This window comes from Lagenorhynchus albirostris, chromosome 1 (genome assembly GCF_949774975.1).
Source record: "Lagenorhynchus albirostris chromosome 1, mLagAlb1.1, whole genome shotgun sequence".
In the NCBI taxonomy this organism is placed as follows: domain Eukaryota; kingdom Metazoa; phylum Chordata; class Mammalia; order Artiodactyla; family Delphinidae; genus Lagenorhynchus; species Lagenorhynchus albirostris.
The window spans coordinates 52763912-52785950 of record NC_083095.1 but is presented as its reverse complement, the minus strand read 5'-3'; the positions used below and the strand labels follow the sequence as shown (position 1 = coordinate 52785950).

Below are 22039 nucleotides of genomic sequence, written 5' to 3'. Positions count from 1 at the left end.
ACTTCTGAATGCCTGCTTTCATTTTATTTTTAATCTTTAAGCACACTTAAAATCACTAATATAATTCTGCCCTCCTCCTACCAATGTTAAAAAGAAAGTACCTACAAAAGTGCAGGAAATTATGTGAGCAAGTTTGCTGGCTTGCTATCCAAAGGCGTGTGTAGTTTTTTTTGTTTTTTTTTTAAAGATGGAAATACAGATGAAATTTAAAAGTCTAAACTGTGATTCTAGGCCCTTTTGCAAAGGATCACTCTATAGAATAGGATGAGAAATGAGTATAAGTGGAACCCGGGAAAATACAGAGACTGATTGAAAAAGACCCTGGAAGCCTAGAAAGAGGTATCAAAGAGTAGCAGGAATGATAACATCAGAGTTCCCATCCCAAGCCCTGTGGCTGGCTGTGCACCTCTTGATTTTGAATAAATCACTTAAGCTGATGAGACTATTACTCCTTTATATACAGCAACACCAATAATGTTAGAAAATAATTCTTAAAAAGTTATTAAAATTAGAAATAACTTTTAATAATTAATAAAATTATGCTTATAATTTATTATAAGCAAATATTAGCTCCTTATTTCCCCTGAATTTCTAAAATAATTTTCCTTCTCCATTAAGGGTGATCAACTCATACAAAAACTGTTTAATCTAACAATATACGGAAAATCATTGTTTGTTAATTTAAGTGTTGATATTTCTCTATTTTGTGCACCCCAGTTTTTATAAGCTAGATAGTCATGAGTAACAATGCTTTGTTTTCCCCTTTTAAACTACTATTTCGTTAAAGCACACCCAAACTAAAGCCTTGAGAAGTCAAACAAGAATGCTCAGCACTTTTCTTCAGTAAGTATAAATAAGAAATACAGTAAATGTTAAAAAGAAATTTAAGGAAGGGAGAAAAAAGGGAAAGGAAACAGCTAATTAGAAGGTCAATCATTAATATTCATTGAACGCTAATTACAAGCCAGACATTCTGCTAAGTGCTTTACATGGACGGTATCATTTAGATACCACAAAACCCCATGAGGAAGGCAGCACAATTATCCTTATTGCTTAGATGAGGAAACTGAAATGAAAGTTAAAGGTCTATTTGAAGATTCCACTATGGGTGAACAGCAGAGCTGAGACAGATACCCAGGTATGTGATCCAGAAGAAAAAAGAGAGAGATTGAGATCGAGATGAAGATAAGGAGTGGATGGATACTGTTCACTCTTCACTCACTCCCAAAGTCACATTCAGGTTATAAGCAATCCCCACGCCAACTGTTACTCCACTCTTTTCTCTGTTCTCCAATTAGTGCTTTTAATGAAGAAAAAAAAGGAATAAAACAATTTTACTATAAAATTAACCCTGAATTTTCTGTCTTTTCAAGTGAACTATTTGCAAAAATTGGCAATTTAAATATTTCTAGTAACAAATTACATGCAATCCATTTCATAGCTGTTTTCATCACTCCAGGGTATTATCACTGAGTTAACCTATTAATGCCTTTTTATAAAAAACAGCCTATATAAAACAATATGCATATGAGGTAGCTTCCAGTGTTTGCTAATCAGTTAGCAAAATGCCATTAACTTAGCTTACTTCAAGGTAATTGGTTACTAAAAAAAATGTAATTCCCCAGGTGCAGGAAGATGCATAGACCTACTTTCCACCTAACTAAGGCAGTGTTTTGCTCTAAGGAGCCTTAAGCAATCTTTGGAGGTAGCCCAGAAGACTACTGTGGCTAGAATCTGGGTCTCTTGACCCTCGTTTTAAATTCCCAATGAGCAGACGAACTTTGTTCTTATATGATTTATATACTGGATTTTGAGTGAGATTTTGGTTGGGAAAAAGAGTTCATTTCACAAAATCTTGAAAATCACTGAAGTAAGGGACTTTCTATTTTCTTCAAGAATAACTTTTAATGTAAAACCAATTTATAATAGTTACATAAAGCTGTCTTCAAAAATCATATCTAATTATATTTGTGTTATTAATGAAATTAAGATGACAATGAAATCTTTTAGTAAAACCATAAAATAATATTTGAGTAACAAGGTTTTTGGTGGTTCAATCCATCTTTCACTCAAGTATACTGAGGCAAGGAGAAGTCAGAGCAAATTAACAATGTTTGTGCTGCTTTTAAAAAGATAAAATAATCATAAGGGTTTTTAAATTGATAAAGTCAATATTATGAGAAAAAAGTAAAATGAGTCTGATCTGTCTTTCATAAAGTCATGACATTAATGGCCCAGTACGTTCTGTCATTTTTTGCATGCCAATTTTGATTATCTGCTCTTGAAACCTGTCTTTATCATCTCCAGTTTCAAAGCAAAACCTGTCCTCCATTAAAAAAAGAGTACAGGGAGATAAGTACGGTGCTTTGTGACCACCTAGAGGGGTGGGATAGGGAGGGTGGGAGGGAGACACAAGAGGGAGGAGATATAGGGATATATGTATATGTATACCTGATTCACTTTGTTATACAGCAGAAGCTAACACACCACTGTAAAGCAATTATACTCCAATAAAGTGTTAAAAAAAAAAAGAAGAGTATTGCACATGGCATTTTCTAACATTTAGGGAAGGATTACTTACTTACTGTCCATAAGCATTTCAACATTGGTTTCAATATTATAAAATTTCTAAACAGGCTCAAAAGGTTGTATGAATGTAAGCGATAATATAGTTAGGTTTGGTTGGTTTCTTCCTATACATCTATGCTAGACTCTGGCAAAATAGTAACAGTAATAGTGATGAGGGGGAGAAAGAGGAAGGTGGGAGAAGGAGCGGGAAGAGAGGGAGGAGAAGAAGGAGAAGGAGAATTATTTTTTTTATCTCTGATCTTGAGGAACTTTTAGTTTAGTGGTAAAGACATCCACATGAGGAATTTTAATGCAATATGTCTGATTATATAAATATATACACCAGCAACACAAAGAAAGGGAAATGAGTTCCAACTGAGGTTTCAGGAACATTTTTCTAGAAACCACATTTAAACTCAGGGCTTTAAAAAAAAAAAGTTTTATTGAGATATTATTGAGGCATAATTCACATACCATACTATCCATTCATTTAAAGTTTACAATTCAACGATTAATATATTTGCATGGTTGTACAACCATCACCAAAATCAAATTTTAGGTCATTTTGCTCCCCTCTAAAAGAAACTCGGTAGCTATTAGCTGTCACTCATCATCTCCCTCCACCACCTCTACTCTCACTCCCACAAGCGCTAAGCACCCACTTATCTACATGACGTCTCTATGGATTTGCCTATTCTGGACTTTCCATGTAAATAGAAGTATATACTACGTGACCTTTTGTGACTGACTTTTTGACTTAGTATAGTGTTTTCAAAGTTCATCCTGTTGTAGCATGTGCTATTATTTCATTTATTTTTATTGCTGAATAACTTTCCTTTGTATGAATGTGCTATATTCTATTAATTCATTCATCAATTAATGGATATTTGGGTTGTTTCCACTTTGAGTCTATTATAAGTAATGCTTTAAGAACATTTGTGTGTACAAGTTTTCTGTGAATTTTTTTCTTTTTTTATATATTTATTTTTATTATTTATTTTTGGCTGCATTGGGTCTTTGTTGCTGCACGGGCTTTCTCTAGTTGTGGCGAGCGGGGGCTACTCTTCATTGGGGTGCACAGGCTTCTCATTGCAGTGGCTTCTCTTGGTGCGGAGCATGGACTCTAGGTGCACAGGCTTCAGCAGTTGTGGCACATGGGCTTTAGTGGCATGTGGGATCCTCCCGGACCAGGGATCGAACCTGTGTCTACTGCACTGGCAGGCAGATTCTTAACCACTGCACCACCAGGGAAGTCCCTGTGAACTGGTTTTTATTTCTCAAGTATATACCTAAGAGTGAAATTGCTGGCTCATATGGTAATTCTATGTTTAATTTTTTGAAAAATTGCCAAACCATTTTCCAAGGTGGCTACGCCATTTTACATTCCCACCAGCAATGTAAGAGGGTTCCAATTTCTCCACATCCTCACCAACACTCATTATTATCCTTCTTTTTGTTTATAGCCAATTTAGTGGTTATGATGTGTTATATTGCTGAGGTTTTGATTTGCATTTCCTTAATGACTAAAGATTTGAGCATCTATTTCATGTACTTATTGGCCATTTGTATATCTTCTTTGGAGAAATGTCTATTCAGATTCTTTGCCCATCTTTTAATTGTTTTTTTCATCTTTTTATAATTGAGTCATAAGAGTTACTTATATACTCTGTATACAAGTTCCTTATCAGATATATTATTTGCAAATAGTTTCTCCCTTTCTGTGGGTTGTCACTTCACTTTCTTGGTCTTATTTGCAGCGCATATGTTTCTAATTTTGATGTAGTCTAATTTATCCGTTTTATTGTTGTTGTTGCTATTGCTTGTGCTTTTGGTGTCGTATCTAAGAAAACATCTGAGCTTAGGCCTTGAATGAAGAGTAAGAAAGAACCAAATTAAGAGCGAGAAAAACAAATACCATATGCTAACACATATATATGGAATCTAAAAAAAAAAAAAAAAATGGATCTGAAGAACCTAGGGGCAGAACAGGAATAAAGATGCAGACATAGACTGCATGGACTTGAGGACACGGGGAGGGGGAAGGGTAAGCTGGGACGAAGTGAGAGAGTGGCATGAACATATATACACTACCAGACGTAAAACAGATAGCTAGTGGGAAACAGCCACATAGCACAGGGAGATCAGCTCGGTGCTTTGTGACCACCTAGAGAGGTAGGATAGGGAGGGTGGGAGGGAGATGCAAGAGGGAGGAGATATGGGGATATATGTATATGTATATATATGTATATGTATATGTATGTATAATTCACTTTGTTATACAGCAGAAACTAACACACCATTGTAAAGCAATTATACTCCAATAAAGATGTTTAAAATAAATAAATAAATAAATAGCCTCATGTGACTAGTGGCACAGGAAAAAAAAAAAAGAACAGCGGAAGCTCATTCTAGGCAAAGGTAATAGAACAAGCAATGACATGGAAGCATGATGCAGTGTGAAATCCTCCTCTGTTTGTTTAGAACAGGGGAGATTCCCACAGAGCCATACCTAGTAACTTTGGCACACCATCATACCAGTTTTATAATGTACAATGTAGTTCTCAAAAGGGTATTAGTAACGCTATTCTAGGTTAAGCTCAGTTAAAGGAGTGTATGTTCTGAAAGAAGGTCCACATAATGCAAACATTTAAAAAATATCTATATTCTTTTAACTAATTAAGTGATTTGTATCCTTTAATTTGAAGGCCCTGAGGCAAAGTTCAGTTTACATATCCTAGTTATTATTCTGGATTCTAAACTATATCTAGGAGACTGTCAAGTATACCTTAAGATTTTTTTCAAATATTATAATTCTATGAAAAGGTGGTAGAAAAGAAAAAAAATTTTGTTCTTCCTCTAAACCCAATAGCGATTTATTTTTACTGCTCTTACAGATTTGATTAACTCCTCTGTGTCTTAACCTATGATCAGAGTCTAAGCTTCTTGATATTCCTGACCATGTCTAGCTTTTATTTATTGTATCTAACCAATATATATTTATCAGGTCTAGGTCACTGTGTATAGGGTAGAAGGTCCAACTGAAAGCTACGAGGGCTAGGAAAACTCTGAGTTATAACTTACACTGCAGACCTTCCCTTCAGGATCAGGCTGAAGCCACCCTCTAAGGGCCTTTGCCTGATATCACATCATCTTGTGGCATCCTTCTGTTCTGCCCTGCTTCCCCCACTCCTTTACCAGTCTCCCCTATGAACAATTCCTTAACAAATCACTTATACACCAATCCTCATCTCAGGAACTGCTTCCAGGAAACTTGATCTAAGATACTATGACAGAAGATAAACAATGAAAAGGTATGCAGTGAGGATAAATAATTAACAAGATGGATTTATATTTTTCAAGGAAGCCAGACTTAAATAACTAATTGTACATTTAGACCATTATCACCTTGCTTTGACTAGCACTGCATTAGTAGGTGCTTCATAAACATGTGTTGGGTGAACAATTATGAATAATTAATTTAACCAACAAATATAGAACACATATACCCATTAACTAACTCCTATGCATTTGATTGGGCAATATTGACCAGAGGCAGATTTCAGAGAAGAAATCTATTTAATTGCAGATAATGGGCTTAATATTAATTAGTGGAAATTGAATATATCAACTAAGGAAAAGTATATGTCACTTGGACCTAATTTGCCAGAACTATGAAATGTGTCTGTGTAATTATTAGTAATAAAAAGGACTAGAGAATAATTATTTATAAATCCAATACCCTTTTCTTAAAAGAATATTTTCAGACATTTATCTATCTAGTTACCAAAATAAAAATGCAAGTTAATTCTCATGTATAATTTATTAAATATTATATAATCCATTTTATGATGGATGTAAGAGGAAGTTATTATATTTAAGGTTAAAATTTTTATGAATGTTTTTACTAAGATTTAAAATAACATTTTTACAACAGGACCTAAAGATATCTTTACTCCCATTTTTATTACAGTTTTATTCACAATAGCCAAGACATGGAAAAACCTAAGTGTCTTGTCAATGGATGAATAGATATAGAAGATGTGGCATATATGTGAAATGGAATATTATTCATCCATGAGAAAGAAGGAAATCCTGCTATTTGCTATATCATGGATGGACCTTGAGGGCAATACACTAAGTGAGATAAGCCAGAAAGAAAAAGACAAAAACTGTATGATATCACTAATATGTGGAATCTCAAAAGCCTGAACTGATAGAAACAGAGAGAATGGCAGTTACCAGAAACTGGGGGTGGCAGAACTGGGGAGATGTTAAAGTGTACAAATATGGAACTAGATGATGAATAAGTTCTGGAGATGTAATGCAAAGCTTAGTGATTATAGTCAACAATACTGTATTATATACTTCAAAGTTGCTAAGAGACTAAATCTTGAGTATTCTCACCACAAAAAAGAAATGAGAATTATGTGACATAATAAAGGTGCTAGCTAACACTATAAATGTAATCATATTGCAATATATAAACTGGTCAAATCAACATGCTATAGATCTTAAACTGACACAATGTTATATATCAATTATATCACAATTAAACAATTTTTCTAGGTATTTAGATATTTGGCTTATCTGCTTTAAAACGTTTTCCAGGCTAAAACTCTCACTGTCCAGCTCTCTGAGTTACAGGACTCTGCAGACTTAATTATTTGTCATCTATGTGCTAGAGCCAATCCAATGTTAATTTTTTTTTTTGTTTTGGCCTCAGCAGGCAGCATGTGGGATCTTAGTTCCCAGTCCAGGGATCAAATCCGTGCCGCTTGCATTGGAAGAAGCATGGAGTCTTAATCGCTGGACCACCAGGGAAATCCCAATCCAATGTTACTTTTGATGTTTATCATAATGTTCTGGAAAATTTTAAACCTATACAAAAGTAAATAGAATTTCTTAATTAGCCCATATATACCCTTCACAAGCTTCAACAAACAATAATTTATCATTCATAGTTCCCCTATCCTTCCTCTCATCTTTTTAAAACAATCACTTATTTTAGTTTTCTTGAAGTATCTTAAGCAAATTACAGACATTGTGTCATATCTTCTGTAAATACTTCATATTATCTCTATCGAATAGTCCATTTAAAATACTTAACCATAATACTATTCATTACATTTTGTACTACGAACAAGAATTCCTTAATATAATATAAACCAGGCTGCGTTCAATTGTCCTCGATTGTCCTTAAAGTCCTTTTAACTATTTATTTTCAGTCAGAATCTGGAAAAATCTTATCCATTAGAATGATATGACACTTAGATATTTAAATCTATAACATTTTTCCCCACCCATATTATGTACTAGGTGATCTGTCCTATACATTTTCCTACAATCCATATTTAGGTGATTGCATCCTGGTGCTATTTAACATTGCTCTCTAACTCCGTATTTTCTAGAAATTGCTAGTTAATTCTATAGGCTTCATTATATTTAGGTTCACTTTTAAATTTATTTGGGAACAGAGCAAGAATAATTCATGGGTAGCACTGTGTACTTCCTAGTGCTTATCATCAAGAGGCATAGCATACCTGGTTGTCCCATTGTCAGTTAGGTTAATACTGATCAGAGGGTCCAGGTGTTCTTACACTGATCCATCCACTTTAAATTTCCTCAACATATTTCACCTAATAATTTTAGCAGTCATTGATGATCCCTGCCTAGATCCATTAATTTGGGGCGGAGGTTGAAAAATGGTGATTGTTTAAATTCTGTATTTTTTCAGCATGTATTAGCTGAAGTTCATCTCTAAAGAAGACATTTTCTTACTTACTTTTCTTACTTACTTACTTGTTTGCTTACTCTGAAATACAGCTGTATAGAAAAGCAAGGAATTTTCAAAAAAATGAGTATGTGTCAGAAAATTCTAAATGTGACCATTAAATTTTTGTTGGTTTACTTTTTAATGTTGTGGTTTTGGTTTTGGCTTTCTGGTATCATTATATACTCAGATTTTGATGTCTTTGACGTTAATACAGTCATTTTGAGATTCAAATTGTTTCTTCTTTGACCAGTGGAAACCCTTTCCAGTTGGCTTTTGTGTCCTTTGGAAATGACCCTAAATCATCTTTGATCCTTTCTTTGTTTTATGGCTGGAATAAAAATCTAGGCTCACCTTGTGTATTTCCTGCCCCTGCACAGGAATCAGCCATCCTTCCAAGGAGACCTAGTCCCATTTACTGCGAAATTTTACTTAGAGATCAAAATCCAGGTGCTATGCGTGTTCTTTGCTATACTGTCTCTAGAAATTTTCATTAGACTGAGCTAGGAAATGCATATATTTTTGAAAAAGAAAATTACAAGTTCATATGGATTTTTCCAACTAAAATTAAAATTACAAAGTTTTCATTTAAATTGAGTGTATACTTACATCTTTTCTATTATTATATTCTTTAACCTATTGTATTAGTTTCCTATTGCTGCTACGATAAAATTACACAAGCTTAGAGGCTAAAAACCACATGAATTTATTATCTTAAGAGCTTTGGTGGAAAAAAGTTTAAAAATGGGTCCCAAACCTGCATCTTTTGGGGTTTCAAGGAGAGAAACTGTTTTTTTTGTTTTTTTATTGTTTTTTTTGTTTTGGTTTGTTTTTGCTTTTTCCAACTTCCTGCAACTGCCTACATCCTTTGGATTATTGCTACTTTCTTCCATCTTCAAAGCCAGCAGCATATCATCTTCTCTCTTTTACATGGAGCCCCAGGGTAATCTCTCAGCTCAAGATCCTTAACTTAATCACATCTGCAAAGTTCATGTGCCATATCATTCACAGGTTCCAGCGATTAGGATGAGGTCATCTTTAGGGGCCATTATTCGGCCTCAAAGCAACAACAACAGAAATAACAACAATAATGTCATAACTACAAAAAAAAAAACTATTAAAAGCAATTTAGTCTTTCTTTGCAGTTCTCCCTCCCTGCCCCCATTGAGGATATATCCCACTAACATATAACCAAAAGACTATGGTCTAAAATCACTTGAGATCATTCTTCCTTGTATGCTGATTCTATCACCTTGATATTGACTTTAGTTAATTTGCCTTATCTTCAATTTTTAGGAATTTAAAAATAATTTATAATTTTTGGAACTATATAAAAATACATGGTTTCAACATCAAAAATATAGAATAAAATACATTCAAAGATATCTAGTTTAATCTCTGTCCCTTAATCCTTGTTCCTTTCACTCCCTAATGGTAACTGTTTTCATTAGTTTTTTTCTGCCATTATTTATTTCTAAAAATATCAAAATATTTGTATAGAGACAGAGATGATAGGTAGACAGATGACAGATCTCAACCATAGAGATCATTCCTCTGTAGTGTATGAAGAGCTTCCTCATCTCTTTCACAGACACCTAGAGATCCATTGAATAGATGTACCATGTCTTTTTTAACAGTGTGAAATGTGAGGTAAAGATTTAAATGTATTTTCTTTTAGAAAGACAAGATTTTGTGCCAAAATGACCTATTAAATGATATATGTTTTTTCTAATGATTTGAAATACTGTCTTTATTTTACATTGTTTGTTTGTATATATGGTTCTTTTCTAGGGCTTTATAAATTGTTTGTTCGTCTGTCTATTCATGCAACAATACCATGCTATTTTAATTATTTTTTATAATATGTTTTAAAATATGGTAGAGTAAATCCTCCTAAGTTAATCCACTCTTTTAAAAATGTTTACATATTTTTGATTTCTTATTTGTTTCCATAAATTTTAGAATAAGCCTGCCTAATTTTAAAATAGCCTGTTGATTTTTAAAAAAATTTTTATTGGAGTATAGTTGTTTTATCAAAACAATGTTGTGTTAGTTTCAGATGTACAGCAAAGTGAATCAGTTATACATATATCCACTTTTTTTTTCTTAAGATTCTTTTCCCATATAGGCCATTATAGAGTATTGAGTAGAGTTCCCCGTGCTATATAGCAGGTCCTTATTAGTTATCTATTTTATATACAGTAGAGTGCATATGTCAGTCCCAATCTCCCAATTTATCCCTCCCCCACCCCTTACCCCCTGGTAACCATAAGTTACATAACCATCTGTAACTCTATTTCTGTTCTGTAAAAAAGTTCATTTGTACCCTGTTTTTAGATTCCACATATAAGCAATATCATATATTTGTCTTCAATGTCTGACTTACTTCACTCAATATGACAATCTCTAGGTCCATCCATGTTGCTGCAAATGGCATTATTTTGTTCTTTTTTTTAATATTCCATTGTATATATGTACCACTTCTTCTTTATCCATCCCTCTGTTGATGGACATTTAGGTTGCTACGATGTCCTGGCTATTGTAAACAGTGCTGCAATGAACATTGGGGTGCATGTCTGTTTTTGAATTATGGTTTTCTCCAGGTATATACCCAGGAGTGGGATTGCTGGGTCATACGGTAGTTTTATTTCTAGTTTTATAAGGAACCTCCATACTGTTGATGTTTTTATTGAGATCATAATACAAGAGAATTGGTTCTTGAGAGTGCATAAATAAAGTGCGAAATAAAGGGGCCATGAGAAACAAAGAAATGAGCTCTGTGATTCAAAGAAAAGCAGACATGGTGTCAAAGACAGCAGTAGTTTTAGGTAGCAGTATGTGCTCTGTGTAGTATTAGTAATACTGGCAGTAGTGATTTAGCACCTAACATTTGTCAGGCACTGTGCTCAAATTCCTTACATACTTTATGAAATTTAATCCTCATAAAAACCTTTTAAGGGACAAAGTCAAAAGTGGAACCTAAATCTCTTTCCCTAAAGCTTGTAGTGAACCACTATGGTCCACTATGTCTAAGGAAGTAAGTCTAAAACAATCTACTAGTATTACCCTATACTAACTATACTCTGAAAGAGAACCGCCTCCAAAAAATCAGTAAGTGTAATCAGTAGGGGGACCTCAGTGACAATAAAAGAATTGTCCCTGCCTGCTAGAGAATGGAAAGTCTGTGGAAATGAAAAACATACATGCAGTACCTCTTACAAGGTAAGTAAATATCTAGGACCCACATATGCCTGGGGTTACATATGAGCATCTTGGGGATTTTCTGGAATGCATCACTATATAAATCCATGAAATGAATGAATGTCAAACTCTAAAATGCATCAGAATCATCCAGAAGCCTTATTAAGACATATGTTGCTGTACCCCACCCCTAGAGTTTCTGATTCAGCAAGCCTGGATTGGGACCCAAGAATTTGTGTTTCTGATGATGTTGATCCTGTTGTTTCAGGGACCACAATTTAAATCAAATGGGCTATTCCTATAATTGGTAATAATAATAAAAGCCAATCAAAGTAGTGATCAAGTAAAATCATTTTCAGGTTACAAAATGTTGGTAGAGTAGGAGTATGAGGTCAGCAGTCTGGCAGCCACCATCTAGTCTCTATGGCTTAACAATGTGAGTAGCCTTGATTTAGTCACTTAACTTCTCCAGGCTCAGTCTGCACATGTATGAATTGCAGAAGAAAGGATAATATATATTCACAGTTTCATCAGAGTATTGGAATTCTAATAAAAAATAATAAGGTTCACCTATCCTAAAGAAATTAGAAATATAGGAACTACAACTGTCCTCAGAGAGGGCAGTTATAATTAATTAAGCACAACAATTCAGAATAGAGAGAATGCAAAGTCAGCACCATATTAACACATCTCTGGGACTTGACTATAATGTGATTGAATGTATTAATGGTAATATATCTAAAGAAAGAATGAGCCAATCAAAACAGAAATTGGTCTGCCTTGGGAACAGAAAAATAAGCTTTTAGGAGGACAAATTGGCAAGTAATAACTATTTGGGAACTGTCCAAGAGAGAGAAAATCTTTACTATTGGACTCAAGCCTTAAGGTCTCCTATCTCATAATAGATTAGACAGCCTTCAGCTATCCCAATTAAAATTCCTTGCTAACCAACATAATTTTTGCTTGGCTTCTCAACTGGTTTGCCTGTTGAGAGAGTGATCCTGCTATACAAGAGCTATATTCAATTTGCCATTGCATATTAAAATTTTGGCATTTTGATCAAAATTTTGCTTTATCTGCAGCTTACCTACACTGATTTACAGGTGGAACAATCTGCTGTAATCTGCAATTGCATTTCTCATTATAAATGCCTAACCTGATTTCTACATTGTTTGTATGTGTATCTGTCTTTATGAGTTTGGAAAGTGCCAACTCATCCCTAATCTGCTTTCACTATACTAACAAAACCAGGCTTATGAACCTGCAAAATGAGTATCAGAACCTGAAGTGGCCTTATTTACCAAGGTAAAAGTCCCTCTGTGGATGACTGCCTAGAAAGCCAGCCAGCATTCTCCAGGTGGTACCTCTCTCCACTGCTGTGAGGGATGGTTTTGGTCAGTTTGCTCATAAATCCATTTTTAAACCTTCCTCTACTCTGCTCTGTATCATTGAGCAGAGGCTAAACACTTGTATGTTATACCTATTTCCCAGACTCTCAATGGTTTCAAACAATGCATTGGTACTGGCATAAGACTGAAGGACAGAAGAAAAGGAAAAGCCATGTATTTCTCCCTCTTCTCAGCCACTTCCATTCCCAGCAATTCATTTCCTTCATTAAATTTTCTCAGTTCTAAACTCAGAGGATTTTTTTTTTAAATTTAAGTACTGTTTTTAGTTTCAGGTGTACAGCATGGTGATCCATTGTTTTGTTTTTCAGATTATATTCCATTATAACAAGATACTGGGTATAATTCCCTATGCTTTACAGTAAATCTTTGTTGTTTTTCTAAACTTAAAGTTTCAACTAATCAGAATGGTTTCTGTTTTCCTTGTCCAACCCTAACTGATGACCATGTGACATAAGAGCTCACTAGTAACTGCCACCATCTGTTCAAGAAGTATTAAGTATGTGCCCATGGATACACACACACACACACACACACACACACACACACCCCACACACAGACTCATAATAAAATTATATAAACCAATAAAAATTTTGGTTTGTATTTTTTTGGTAAATTATACTAAGCAGCTATGTTAAATAGTCACGAGCCAAGTGTGTGACTTATTGTGATTATCAAAGAGCAGAGGGAATCAAAATCTCAAGTAGACAAGTGGTTGTGAGGGCACCTGTAGAGTTAGATTATGCACACGTCTAATAAGAAAGTAAATGTGGTTTTCAATTTAATCTATGAACAAATCAAACCAATGGCAATATTCAGACTGATAAACATAATGTTACAGATGTCATCACAATATTGGAGTATTTACAAGTTTTGTTAACTAAAATATTGGCCAAGGGAGTGCATTGGTCTGCAAGCAGGGGCTCCAAACATATGTGAGAAAAAGTACCTATGGATCATCCATCCTATATCATGCATCCAAATTCCCTGTGCTTATGAAGGAACGGGCTTTCTGTTTTGCTCCATATGAACAACGTTAAGGCTATACTCCCTCAAAGGCTTCCAGCAAAATTAGCTGGGGCCAGTTGACAATATGAAGTCAAACATGTCTTAGCATACACTTTTTCAAACTCTGTTCTACTTTCTGTTGATGTCAATTTTTTCCCTTTTCTGATGAAAGCCATGCTTCCATCATTTCTAAATTATTTAGATAGACATAGGGTTAGGACTTTGTAGTTTGGTTTTAAGCAACAAATTCCAAGCAATGAATTACCAGGTTTTTGTCTGATACTTAAGAATATGTTTCCGTCACTGAGATCCCAAGGTTGCCCTGTTATATCTGTAATGAAAAATGTGTACCATTGTCAAAAGTGGCATGGAGGGTTTAAAGTTAGACTCTTCTCCGACCGCAGGGCTTTAATAGCTTCATATTATTGAGCCCCATTTCCCAAGTGTCTTTAAATCCTTGCTGGATAATAAAATAAGAAGACATATGAAGTCCTCTTGGAGACCACCAAGGGAGCAGTTAATGCATCCCTGTAGGCATTGAGGTATGCGGCTTCCACCAGTGCCTACACAGGTGAATCTAAGGTTTCCTTAAATGCTTAATTCTAAGAGGTAAATGACATAGGCACAGGCAAACACAATTTAGTACTTTTAAAAAGGAACAGAATTAATTAAAATATTCAACAGTTAACCCCAAGTGATAATGCCTGCCACATTTACTCCTTTAATAAATGAGATCCTCTATGTGAAAGCTTTTACGTTTATGGTCTCATATAGTTTATCCTCCAAAGCAGGATACTTGTGGGGACTGAGAGACAACGACATCAACAAGTGTACCAGAACAATAGCTATAAACCAGGACTGTCCCAGGCAAATCATGACATATGTTCACTCTGTGATAGAAAATGGGAATGCAAGACCCAGTCCTTTGCTTTCTAGTTTACAGCTCAGTGAGAGAGACAGGAAATGGAAAAACAATACGATTATTCTATTTTATTATTTCTATCATCCTTATCATCGTTATTCAAGATTTTTGTCCTCCCTTGTATGATTTTATTTGATCCTTAACCTATATTTACTACTACTATTGTCATTTTGTACATGAGGAAAACAACTGAAAGGAAGGTTAAATATATTACCCACATTCACAGGGCTGAAAAAGTAGAGAAGGTGAAATGTGAAACTATGTAGTTTGTCTGCAGAGTCTAAATTCTCACTCACTCCCCAAAGCAGGACCCTATGATGTATTATGGTAAGAAATGGCCTGATATTCTGGGATCACATAGAAGGGACATTTAAGCAAGCCTCTTTGACCAAGCAAGACTTTATGAAAGAGGTGATTAATAAGCCACTGACTCAGCTGGCCAAGGGAAAGGAGTGCAGACAAGTGGAAGAGACAACAAATATAGTAAATCAGTAGGCAAAGCACTGTAAATTCCTTCAAGATTAACGATGCACAGCAGTCATTACATGTCTAATGTGCTCTTTAAAAGCAGCCCCAGAATATGCCCAGAAAAGGTATAAACTATCTAATTTAAAAGAACAAATAATATATGTTATGAGTTGAACTGTGTGCCCCCAAAGGTATGTTAAAGTCCTAATTCCCAGTACCTCAGAATGTGACCTTATTTGTAAATGGGGCTGTTGCAGCTGTAATTAGCTAAAATGAGGTCATACTGGAGTATGTGGGCCTATAACCCAATATGACTGGTGTCCTTACAGGAAGAAGAAAATGCCATTCAAAAGACACACACACACACACACACACACACAGAGGTGACGAAAGAGGCACAGATTAGAATGATGTGGCTGAAAGCCAAGGAAAACCAGGGACTGATGGCTACCACCAAAAGCTGGGAAAAGGCAAGGAAGGATTCTACGCAGAATCTCAGAGGGAGTATTATGGCCCTGCTAACACCATGATTTCAGAATTCTAGACTTCCAAACTGTGAGAGAATAATTTCTGTTGTTTAAGCCACCTAGTCTATAGTACTTCATTACAGCAGCCCTAGAAAACTAATACAATGTACAACTATGCAATTCAGGCACTTGTACGATTTTGGAATTAGGGAACTCTTTAGGCTAATATGAGACATTACCTGATGTAGAATTTATATATCTCATGAAATGTGTTTCCATGTATTTTATATAACACACGTAATGCTTTTGCATTATTTTAGAAAACTCTTTCCAAAATGATTGCTTACAGTCCATCTTCTTGATGGCACTGTGAAGAGTTATTCAAAATGGTAAATTGTTCTGATTATAAATGCAATGCAAAAGATCGCTTAGGGCTTCCCTGGTGGCGCAGTGGTTGAGAGTCCGCCTGCCGAGGCAGGGGACACCGGTTCGTGCCCCGGTACGGGAAGATCCCACATGCTGCAGAGCAGCTGGGCCCGTGAGCCATGGCCGCTGAGCCTGCATGTCCGGAGCCTGTGCTCCGCAACGGGAGAGGCCCGTGTACTGAAAAAAAAAAAAAAAAAACCTAAGGGAAAAAAACTATATTGTAGGATATCTACCACTTAAAAATCTCCTCATATGTCAAATAATACATATCTGAAAATATGTCAATGGGAGTATTCTTCTAATAATAAAAATACAAAACCAAATCATCAATGTCTATGTAGTTATTCAGAATTGCAACTATTTACCGTAAAATGATCCATTTTAACTATGTACAATACAACTAATAGATTCTCAATTATATATTGATAGGCAATATTGATTTCCTTCTATCTTCTGGAAATGCCCTGATAATTTTAAAAAGCTTATTTCATGTCAACTGCTGTAATAAAATAATGGTTATGATCTCATCACTCTTATATATTTCTCATTGAAATATGTAGATTTCAAAAGGAGACATCTAATTTCTAACTTTCATGTGATCTGTATATTCAATTATTTTGACTCTGTTTTGATATCCATTTTCTGATCACTCTGAAGATCCAATTTTGACCATGAGAGGCAAAGCTGTCAAAACCAAACAAATCCTCAGTCTGTATTTATATTGTAAATCTCCATCACATGACATTCCTTGCAAATGAACTTGCAAACTTTCAATGCTTAGATTTAATTCGAGTAGAAGACATATTTTTCAAGAGATGAGGAGAATAAATGAGGACAATATACTCCACACGCATGATAATTTAATGAAATTTAATTAAACATCCTACCTTGGCTAGTTTCTTGTGGTTTACCTTTACAAGTCTTCAGGAAAAGTAGAAGTACAATAATTCTGAATCAGAATTAAGCAACCTAAGGTCAGCAGCAAGGGAGCAGAAACTAGGATTGATTAGGTGTATAAACACACTCCTCATTAGGTTTGAGTCCAGGAGATACGTACTGTCATATGCTGGAGTTGCCTCAGGAAAGAAAATCTGAGACAAGAGATTACAAGTAGATAGTTTATTTTCAGAATTAATCCCAGGGAAGCCAAGTAGGGGGCTGTGTAAAGTGACATAGAGAAGGAGAAAAACCGATACAACAAAGTGTTATTATGCTAGTCACTGCTGAGAGTGACTGGGGCTCCATTCTACTGGGACCCTCTAAGGAGCCATGTAGAATATGTTACAGAATTACCTGACCAAGGGGGCATGTATCGACTGGATCCTACTCCCTATTGACCAAAGAGCTGCTTTTCAAACAGCAATTAGTACTCTGCTGTAGAAAGTTTAGTTTTGTTCTAGAATCTAAAGTTTTGTGCTGTGACTCTATTCTTAGGACCTAATAAAAGATCCACACAGCATCTGTGTCCAACACCTTGCCTGAGTAGCAAGGCAGTTTGCACTAAAACCTGGACTTGCTGCAGAGCCCTCTCTTCCTCTGAGTCCTACTTGAAAATCATAGCCTTCAAAGTTGCCTGATAAAGTGACTTGTAGTATTTCCAAATGTAGTAATATGTAGCTCCTAAAGTTCAAAAAAGTTTACCATATGCTGGACCTCCTTCTTAGTGGTGGGCTTGTGAGGAGCAACAACTTTTTTATAACCTTAGATGGAATGTCCTAGCATGCCCCAGACCATCAGACTCCAAAAATCTTCTCCAATTTGACAGACTACTAATATTCTGGTACTGTATTTCTCATCCTCTGGCATGTGTCTGTCTTATATGGCATCCAAAGTACTTGCTACTTCCTGTTCAAAAGGTCAAAATGAAATGATATAATGAACATAATGGACTAGTATAATGTTATGTAGATTATGAAGATAATCAAATTCCTTGTGCACTATAATGTTACAGAGAGTGACAGAGTTCATCCTGACCCAGGGCAGAGCACAGCTTCTTCTTGAGAACTGAAAAGCATTCATTTATCAGATGACTAGCTATATACCAGCTAGTATCAGAGGTGTATCAATTTGTTCCAGTGCAGACAATACATCTGGCCCAGATTACAGCTAGCTCAAAATACATTAGTTAAAGCCAGGCATATGATCAAAACCAACTTCAAGGGGAGAGTAAGAAATACTCCACCTACTCTACTGGGTTACCTGCAATTGTGTAGTGATGACAGTAATAGCTGAGAATTATTAACTTTATAGAATAAATTTATTATGTTGTATCAATAATGGAATCACAAATATGGTGATGATTGACTAAGTATTTACTTTTTGCTAGGTACTCCACTAAATGATCAACATGTATTATCTCATTAAGTACACTGACTAACGTTGTTTTTGCAAGTATCTGGAACTGTATGATAAATGTTTCTTCTAACATCAGGACTGTCCATGGAATTAAACAAATGATAAACTCTGAAATAACTGCAAATGGATTCAGATCTCCTGAGGAACAAAAATGACCCTTTATATTCATGAGGATTTTTATTAAATTAAAAAAAAACCTTTGGTTAATGCTGATATACTGGGAATAAAATGTATCAGTAGTTTTGGAGTAAAGTGTTGAACCAAAAGAGGCTTTCCATATTCTATATTAAAAGTAATGGTAACAAAACTATTTGAAGGTGTGACATCAATGATCAGAAAGGCTATAAAAGCTTTCTCCGAAACAGCTATGGTGAGTACATTTCCTCTTGTAACCATGACCTTAGTAAAGATGTATGTCACCAGGGGATGAGACTGTGTGTGTGTGGCGGGGGTGGGGGGGGGACTGTGAAGTTACTCACTGATATAAAATTTGTGATTAATAAATTTTTGCATACTTCTCCTAAACCCTTTCCCATATTCTATCCAAAGATACATTGAAAAAATATTAGTTGTTTCAGTTGGAGAGTCTCTCACATGATGCAGAAAACAGGTCCAGTATGTCAAATATCCTATTGTTTAAATCATTTACAAGAAGACTATATTCATAATTCATTTGTTATTGGTGTGGTAATATTGAGGGAGAAAGAACAGAGGACGGAGGGAAGAAGGGAGAGAAGGAATGAAAGAAGGAAGGAAGGAGAAAAGAAGGAAAATTAAGAGAGTAGGTAGCAAAATCCTGAAATTATGGATATCCAGAAGTAATATTAGGTTGGTAGATTTACTGACAAACCCTTGTCTCCTTTCTTTCTTACCTTCCCACATACTTTTATAATAAGCCCTCCTTAAATGAGGTAGTCTGAACACAGTTCTAGTCCTTGCAAGCTAAAAAAAGCTAATTAACAGAGATGCAAAAGCTCTGCAGTGCATTACAACACAAAAATATTGAAATTTATTGAAATGCATTTAATTTAGATTATAGAAATGCTAAGACCCTTTTTTTAAAATTTACTTATTTCAAATATGTTCGACGTTGGAGTCTAAATATAAATGACTTAAAAATAATATAAAGCCAATATATATTTTATTATGTACCAATATAATGCTTACTATGTAAGCATACTATGCTTACTATGTACTATATATATGTGTATATACATAATATATGTACATATATATTTACACATACATTTAACTTTTGAAAGGAGTCTATGATATAGATAAGATGGTTAGCATCATCGCTATTATATAGATAAGAAAACTGAAGCACAGAGAACGGAGAGGTTATGGAACTTTCCCAAGGTCACGCTAGTAGTCATGATGGATCCTGGATTATATCCAGGCAGTCCCAGTACCATGCTCTTAACCACTGCTATGTACTGACCTTCTTCACTTATTTTATTTTAAAGAAAATTTTAAAGAATCTAGAAAAAATGCTGCCTTAAAACACTTGTAGAAATGGAAATTTTTATGACTCTCACTGCCACAGGAATAGGCAACAGATTAAGAAATCTTTGAAGAGTGAATGAGGAACTTCTCTCTTTCACTGCATTATCATATTTAGATTAGACACAGGAGCAAGAAAGTCATTCCAGCTTCATGGTATCAGCCAAGAAAAATTATCCTCAGGACCAGATGCCAACAGCATGCCCTTTAGTATTTGGACAGGATACAAAGGCCCAGCTGTTCTGTCAGCCTTCCTTATACAGTTTGTTGACAAAGAAGAGGCCCAGTTAATTTTCCAAATATGCAATATAAACTGAAACTGATTCACCTGCAAACACCTGAATTACTTCTAGGAATGAAGAAATAATAATACTGAAATAATAAATTTTTCATAGACTCATAACACACCGAAACGTTTCCAAAAATGGAATTTCTCAGGAAAAATAAATAAGACAATAACCTACTCCTGTTTTTCAGAACTACTTTTGGATTGGCCAGAGCTCAAAGATTGCATCCAGATTGCTGAATCACGAAAGGGAAGATGTATGGAGAAAATAAGAAACGTCTAATATTAAGGGAATGTAAGGATGAAGATAGAGGGAGAGGAACAGCTGGGATGACTTAAAAACAAAGATAAGTTGCATTTTTAAGTAAAATTTGAAGTTCAGAAGCTGCAGAACTTGGTACATTCATTGTGGGAATAATGGGAGCATCAATGAGTCTTCTCTTGTGGCCTCTTTTAGGTTTACTCGGACCTTCCTACTTTGATCCCAACTTTTTTACTCTGGAATTTTTATTCTATGTATATAAATTAAGAAAATCAAATTATTAACAACACTAAACTTTCTTTGGGATAATATTCTTGAGTTAGTGTTATCATTTTTTAATTTTAGTAAAATTATTTTCATTGGACTATACTGTTTTCTGCATAAATCTGAAAATAAAAATGCTTTACATATCAGCTTCATCTACATCACATTTTAACAATTATTGCTTCTGTGCTTATATATTTAGTTTTGCAATCATTTTTTCTACTAAGTCTAATTATATTGGGTCAAATTTTCTGCAGCTCAATTTTATTGAGACAATTTTATTCTTTAATAAATTTTCAGTTCTTAGTAAGTGTCATAATTTGCAATTTTAGCCACTATGGATTTTAATATTTTTCAATATTTTAAAATAATTTTTCCTAGATTACTTTTACTGTTTTCCATTTTATCAGCAGCATAAGTTTTATAAAACATATTTCACCATTTCAGTTTATTTATGGTCTTATCAATCTACTGCTTCGTTCTGTGAAGTTCATATGCTTATTTTTATTTGTTCCTCAGAGTCAAAATTGTACAGTCAAAACATCCTTGAGGATTAAAGAGTTAAGGATGACAGGACCAAAAGACAAGATAGAAATGATGGGAGACTTTATAATCTCCACATTGTTCTTTACTTTCCCGTATATAGTCGTGTTACCTGGATTTTTTTTTTTCTGTAATACAAATACTTAAAATATGTAACTTTGTCTACCAAATGAGACTTCTTTTCCATCACACTGTTTGTGTTTAATACCAATCCATATTTTGAACCAGTCAGGTTAAATATATGACAATAAGAATTGGCAATTAATGAATAAAAACATCCTGAATATTCTGTATCTGAATTAAATTTTTACATCATAGATACATAGCCTAACTATACTATCTTATATCTAACTCCTTTTTTCACTCCTACAAGCTTTTTCTTTGCTCATTGTTTGTAATTTTAGTGACCTTTGAAAGTCTCAATTTCTGTTCCTGCTACTAAATTAGCTATGAAAGCTGTAGCTGCTGACTCTTGAGAACCTGAATTCATAGAGCACCTACAAACATTTGTTTTTCGAGGTTTTCTATGGATATAATGACTAGGAGTAAGGAAAGTACATGTGACCTCATTCATCACATTCTTAGAACA

At 34.7% G+C, this 22039-nt stretch overlaps 1 protein-coding gene across 1 annotated transcript in view; it reads right to left on the bottom strand.

Moving 5' to 3' along the window:
* Positions 1 to 22039, bottom strand: part of MDGA2 (MAM domain containing glycosylphosphatidylinositol anchor 2) — an 825804-nt gene that overhangs the window by 452983 nt on the left and 350782 nt on the right. The gene's annotated exons all lie outside the window — the stretch shown is intronic.